Source organism: Xenia sp. Carnegie-2017, unplaced genomic scaffold (assembly GCF_021976095.1).
Source record: "Xenia sp. Carnegie-2017 unplaced genomic scaffold, XeniaSp_v1 HiC_scaffold_24, whole genome shotgun sequence".
Lineage (NCBI taxonomy): Eukaryota > Metazoa > Cnidaria > Anthozoa > Malacalcyonacea > Xeniidae > Xenia > Xenia sp. Carnegie-2017.
Genome location: NW_025813487.1, coordinates 3986906 through 3994396, shown reverse-complemented (window position 1 = coordinate 3994396; position 7491 = coordinate 3986906).

The window sequence follows — 7491 nt, the reverse complement described above, 5'->3', positions numbered from 1 at the left end:
ATCGGCTGTCGGATAATTATAATCAAAATTATGCGAGAACCTATATTATAAACAGTAGCGTGATGGTGCAATTTTGACTGCGTGTGCCAAAGCCAATTTTGCGCCCCCTTCACCTTTGAACTAACGAATATTGCAGCACATGTCACAGTATTATTGAGTCTCAATACTTTATGTTAGCCTTTGCATTTTGATTACACTCTACCAATGACTGCGTAACCACTAGAAAATTAAAAATAGGTACGCGAAGAGCGTAAATGACCTATATTTAATGAACTACATGAGAAATCACAAGAGAAGTCAGACGGTCATTTTTTGTGATGATAACCAAAACATTATAGATCATTTATCAACAAAAATGATAATTTTGTTTCCAATTACCACAAACTAAAAGTCCGTCATATTAGTTTATTAGCTCGCGCTCTATGGACGACTGACTTAAACGACTGAAACAAGTCGGACGTCTGTTTGAGAGACAGGCTTCAGTCAATGATTCAATAAACCTGCTAAGTATTTTAACAAAAATTTTAACAAAAATTAATTTTTTTTCCGCTTCAATGGAAAATCTTCACACAGAATTTTGTACAATTAAATTTTTTTTTTAATCCTACGGGAGGTCTTGAATTGTAGATGATTGTTCGGTATTTAAACTAACTTTTAGTATACCTGTATGAGATTTTGAGATGTTTATTTCAACTATTGCCAGTAAAATTTTACGAATTTCCTTAATTTCATACTTCCAAATATTTTCCGTAACGCATCATGGCCATGTCGTCTTGTCAATTCGTGAATCGCCATCCTAGCACCTGGACATCTGGACATTTTTTAGTATAACATTGTGGTTAGCCTGTGAGCAGGATACCCACAAAGAAATATCATTAAGCTTTGATTAATAATAAGATGCAATGCCAGTAACGATTCCTGTCTGTGGGAGAAAGCTTACAAAATTGATTAAAATAGGCAAAAAACTATACATTTTTAGGCCTTGTTGCGCCCCCTAAGAGGACATTAAATTTGGCCCTGTATGTTGTCTACAGTCATTGTGTCAATTGACAAGTCAGATGTTGTGGCCACATAATAAACATCAAGAATGCTGTTCAATTACTTTATTCCTTAATTGACTGTAAAACGAACCCCCTTACAAGGTTTCATTTTGATCAGTTTTCCTTTTTCCCCAAAGTTAACTTCATTTACTGTATATTATAACTGTGGAAATAACTGTTCTGTGTTACGAACGTCCCGACTAATAATAAAATGGCCGCTTTTGGTTCAATTGCTCGTAACAAAGGAGTAAAACCTTGTGGAGAAGTTGTTCTCAATTCTTAAGATATTTATTTAATATACTAATAATTTTGATATAAACGTTATAATATAAATGTTTAAATGTTCAAACTTATATAAGACAACTGCTTTCAGTGACACTTTCGTTGATGGATTGGATATATATCTGGATTCTTTGGTTGTTTTCGTAAATAGTTCGTTTTCTTTGACATGAGGCTTTCTTCTGATGTGGACTTCTACTAAGCACCAACATAACTACAGCTTTCGTTTCATCACTTATAAGTGATCGTACAATGACGTAAACTGTGGTCAGTTGATTAACCACGTCCTGTACGTTGTCTGTGGTCAGAAGGTTGACCGCGTCCTATACGTAAGCTTTTCCTGTTATTGTGGTTATCATACACATGCATGTATGAGTAAGGCATTTTACAAAGAGCACTAACTAGTTAACTAATAATATATTTAAGTATATGACAATAATAAGTATAATTTACATGATTATGGATTATCATGTAACACCAGAGATGGAACATAGTAATTTTCTCAGTAAATATTGATGTTATGCAAAGTTTTTTCTCCTATGACCACCCCTAAAGCGAACCTTCTAAACATGTCAAGAACTTTAGAAAAGTTATTTCTTTTTGTTTTTGAAAGTTAGAACTATGTTGACATTGCAATTTTAGTGGGGTGTCGATTTTAGGATTTTCGTTCCGGATTAAAGAATTGTCCCATGTACCATGTTGTTTGTCGTGGTCATTGTACACCTTCAAGTTGAGATAACTTCTGGTAAACGAAGTGCATACAAACTCTTTTACAAGTAGTTCTTGACCACTAACTCATTCATTACACGTTTGTAATTGATCATGCGGCGTGCATAAATTAAACATTTGTTACTTTTTCAAAACTTGACGTTACTAACGTTACTAACATCCATCTCATTGTTGCTAATACGTAACCCTAAGTTAGCATTGGTTAGTAAGAAAGTGTTGCACTACGAGTCTACGACAAAGACACACTGTGTTTCACCAATACCAATTGAAAGTCTAATCTCTAACGATAGAGTCTCACGTTTTCAAACGTCCTTCCATGTTTGCTAAATTTCAACATTCTACGGTCGTTTACTGCATAAAAACAACAGCTTCCATTACTTAACTTTATAAAAGATTAATTTGTGCATGCAGGGAAGCAAAACACAAACAGAAATACATGAACGCAACCAGAAGTAAACTATTTTGAGTTTACACGATAAATTCCAAAGCATTTCTAATTCAAGTAGTGCTCTTTTAAATTCGTTGAAACTGTACGTGTTGCGTTGACGCAGGAATGCTGTTAATGAAGATCGTATCAGACAATATATTTTACGAGAACTTAATGAATGCGGTATTATGCTTGCACATAGAGGTACTTGGAAGCTTTTGCAATCTAAGTATAACGTGCTAGTACGTTATTTGGCTTTTCAAACTATGCTCAAAGAAATCGACCTTGAAGCAACGAGACCACGACGAGCAAACAGACTAATAAGAAGAAAGTAATTGAATCCACGCCCTAAATACACCTGGTAAGATAAACTGAAGTCGTATGGCTTTGCATTTTCACAGACACTTTGACGGCTTTATATATAAATTTATCGGCTGTCGGATAATTATAATAAAAAAAATTACGCCAAAGGACATCGTGTCGTGGTGAATTGTGCGTGAGAAATTTAGTTACATCAACTCATTTTCTAAATTTGATTGACTTCTAGGCAATGATGTGGAAACTTGGACAGGACTTGTTTTATAAAGATAAGATAACAAAAGCTCTATCACAAACTTATGGAGGGTGATCTCCCAAAATTAATTGCTATATTTTCAATTACTAATGCGCATTTTGTCCTTTGCAATGTGCATTTTGTCTTGATCATATTCCATTCTGGAATTTCATAATCGAATTTTTTTCCTGTACAATTTCTGTTAAAACTCATTTTGTTGTTGAACATTCCATTATGATGACGTAACATTATTAGTGATTCGCAAAACATCAAATTTTACTCAATCACATTATAATTTGTTCATAATTTATTTTCTTGATGCGTTAATAATGAAAACAAAATAAACCAGTTGTTTTACCTACAAGTCTACAACCCTAAAACATGGCAGACAGGTTATACTTTGTAAGAATCCTTCGCAACTCTATTTTGGGTTGTATTGCTGACCTCGAAGGAAGTCCAGATCGGGATTTTGCGTTTTCGTATTGATTCTCTTTACCATACTACGTTGCGATTTGCTGAAGTATTCGAGCTTGAAGAGGCTGTTCTGCAGTTAATCTCAAACGCAAAAGAACTTTTAAATGTCGATGTTCATCATGATATTAATCTTCTTCATTGAACTGCCCTCAAGTTTTCAATAGTTTCCCATACTTGCCATGGCACAGAACCTATTGTTGAGTTGAAATGTTCTCTAAAACAGTCTCTGATATTTTTGATGGCATTGAATAGTCATTGGATCAAATATGTGTTACATCCTGAATTCCGCCATTATTGACATTCTCTCTTCTCCACCCATCTAGTCTAAGTGAGCCATTGCAGTCACGGTCAATAAAGTCAGGTGAACAATATGGATTACTTGGAATACAACTGTCAGCCATAAGATAGTTATGAAGAGCTACAATTGCTTTGTAGCTTGCACTGCAACGTCAACATCTGCCGTAATTGCTCGTCTGAAAAGTCTGAATCGTGAGGTGGCAATGCCAAAGGCATTTTCTACAATTCTTCTTGCATGGGAGAACCAGTAATTTGCAATTCCCTCGGGGAACTGGATCTCTACCTATGATAGGAATTCATTAAATAATTTTTAAGAGGGAAAGCAACGTCATATGATACACTAAGATTGGTCCCAGGTAGCAGTCTTGAGTGTGGAAGGTTTCATTTGTTCTGTTCCATAGCAATACCAAGTTGGCTACTTGAAAAACGCTACCGTCACTTAGACGTCCATAGTCGCCTACATCAACTATCGTAAATTGATATTTTTTATTCACAAATGCCATCAGGACAACACTGTGGAACTTCTTGTAGTTAAAAAACATAGATCCTGCTCGTGAAGGACACTGGATAATGATATGCTTACCGTCAATCGCTCCAACGCAGTTCGGGAAATTCCACCTTCTCTCAAAGTCTTGACTTATATCTAGCCATTCTTTAGACGAACTCGGAACAGATAAAAAACCATTTTCTGCCATAACATTCCACAAAGCTTTACAAGTCTCCCCTATAATTCGTCCCACAACAGTATCACTTAAACGATAAATTGCTGCAATAGTTCTAAAGGCGTCTCCAAATATTTTAAAGTGACGCAAAGCCTTTCTGCAGGTCCAATAGCTTCTCTTCTTGCATGCCAGCGTGATATTTTTGGTGCAACCAAGGTCAGTAATTCTTCAAACTTGAAAAGAGTCATACGAAACAAACGAAAAAAATTCTTTGTCATATAGCATAGCTTCTTCAACTAGAGTATGGTATTCTCCTTTTTCTTTCCTTTTTTGTATTATATTCCTTACCCAAAATCTTTTCTTGTATTTTTGTTTTCTTAATCTTCGTCTTAAAAGAATTAGCAGAAAAAGTCGTCGTCGATTATTTAGAGCCGCCATGTTTTGCTTAAATTTTCCGTCTCTGGCGAAAATAATGGAAATAAAATCCAGCGGGCGGCAAACGCTCTCATAAAACAGATTTCACACTCGTGGGCGAAGCGACCGTAATGAAAAACTATCTTTAAAGGCCATTACTTGCGCGAGCAATAACTACGAAACGAAACTTAATTGAGAAAACATCTGGCCACAAGAGAGTCATAAAACGATGCTACACACATTATGTATGTCCGCCTAAAAGTTTGTCAATCTCGAATTCTTTAACGTAGACCGCATGGAGTAGTTTTATTATGATGTATTTCACTACATATGGCCCTTAGAAGGTTAAGTACAAGTTTCGGTTGATAGAAAATATATAACACTAACAGGGACCTGTTATGACTCACATCACTGCAGTTTTTCTCTAGAAATCCTATGTCACTATAAAATAGTGACATATAAAACGGTGCGAATCATATCCTGTGAGAATAGACGAACTTAGTAGCTATCATAAGAGCAACAAGAACCACTTTTGCAATATCGCCAGTATATTTTTGAACGCTTTGTTAGTCATTTTATCAGACATCTGAATTCAAACAATTAAAACAATTTGTTCTTTGAACAAACTTCTCTACTTATATATAGCAAAATTCGTTTAAATCAGGCATACCTGTGTCGAGAGGAGTGAAGAGCTTGCTCAAATCAGAAATTTGCCAATATACCGTAAAAATTCTCGAGAAAGGTGATGCTATCTGTTTCAATGCGATTGCTTTTAGAATTTGTGAAGCTCCTTATCGTAGCAGACGTAGAGTCGCAGCCAAACACTGGAGGTTGCTAAGATAGAAAGAATGTTGATGAAATTGAACGAATCTTATTTAATGGCAAATGATTAGTTATGCTACCACCAACTGTTGCTACCATGCAAGAATTTTTTAATTAAAACAGTGAATTTCAGTAAATGGGCAGCTGTTTTACATTTGTAGTTCACCCATTTGATCTAAGCTCTCGAATTTATGTCCTCTCTAATAGTCTCTAAGTGATGAATGTCAAGTTACGATAAAACTTTTACATAGATAAATTATTCGTAATGTCAGGATCACTACATGCGGTCGTTTCCACAAGAAATAGCTATCGCAAGCCTGAAAATTCATCTAAAATCTTATATTCTATAATAAGAAATTACGTCAAAATGGTTTCCATCTTAGTTTTCAGTGTGTTCTCCTCGAAACACTCCTTATTCATTTCACTTTATTATAATTGTGGAAGAAATAAATAAAGTTCGTATTCTTTTCTTCCCCGAATGACAACTGACAACTTTAATTTGCATTTTATAAAATAAAAATAATAAAACGCCTGCGTTGATTGGTTGATAGCTGAGCCTCATCAATTAAATCAATCAAAGAGTATTTGCTAATCAATCATGCATACATGTTAGAGGAAATATTAAAACCTTTGCTTTGAATTTATCCTTATTACATTATTGTTATTTTATAAAAGAAATATAAAGATGTTTTTGCCATGATCTGCTTTCGAGGGAGTACCCCAAGGTCTACTCGGTTTTAATATTTCCACAATAAACACTTTTATTTCTTAATTGAACATCTGCAAATATTGCAAAGTACATCGAGCGGAAACATTTGTTTCCTCCTTAGAAACGTACGTCAATTTGAAAGCTCCGGGTCAGCAAACGTGACTGTGGCACTTTAATAAGTTGCCACAAAATGAAAATTTTGCTAATTGAATCGTGTTTTATTGAATAGTGAACACAAAAGGTCTGTCCATAAGCTAAGAGAAGACGAAAAGTTAGTGTGGCTAAAACCTGTGCCATTTTTATCGAATACAAACACTAAATATGTTGGTACTAGCAGCTCCAACTCTTAAGACATAAATGACCTGAATATGGAGCCTAAGAGTTTGGACAACTATATATATGATAAAATAGTTGAAAGAGAAATATAAAACTGATTAGAACCAAAAAGTTAAAAATAAGCATAATCCGTAAAAGGCATCTTGTAACCTCAAATAGTGTAACCTAGTGTAACTCATAATGTAACCACAAAGTTATAAAACAAACAATTACGCGCAATATTTTGGTTTTATTTAAAAACATCATTAGAAAAATGACATAGTTACAAGTTGCCAGTTAATTGTACATATATATACATAGTTTGTATATAAACAAAGTGTATATACAATGTGCCATCACGGCTATCACCATATTAAAATGGTGACTCCTGCACTTGGGACACAGGACGTACGGTTTGTATATATATATATATATATAAGTTTGAAAATTTGTAATCCAGGCATTGAATACATAAAAGATAACAGTTTCTCCGGATTTTAATTGATTTTTATTGAGCTTCGACTCGTTGCTTCGAGCCTTCATCAGAATGAGGATATTTATTTACACGTGCTTTTTAGCTTGGAGACGTTTAGAGCGTCTAATTGGATTAGTGGGTGGATTAATGTGATTGATGGGGTGAAATGCGTTGCCATGGGTTTTGGTGTGTTGTTAATATGATTGGTGTTAGTAATATTAGAGTGTAGTGTTTTAGTTTTGGTGTTGTTTGTAGTTTTTGTCCTTTTCTTTAGTTGTGAGTATATGATGGGTAT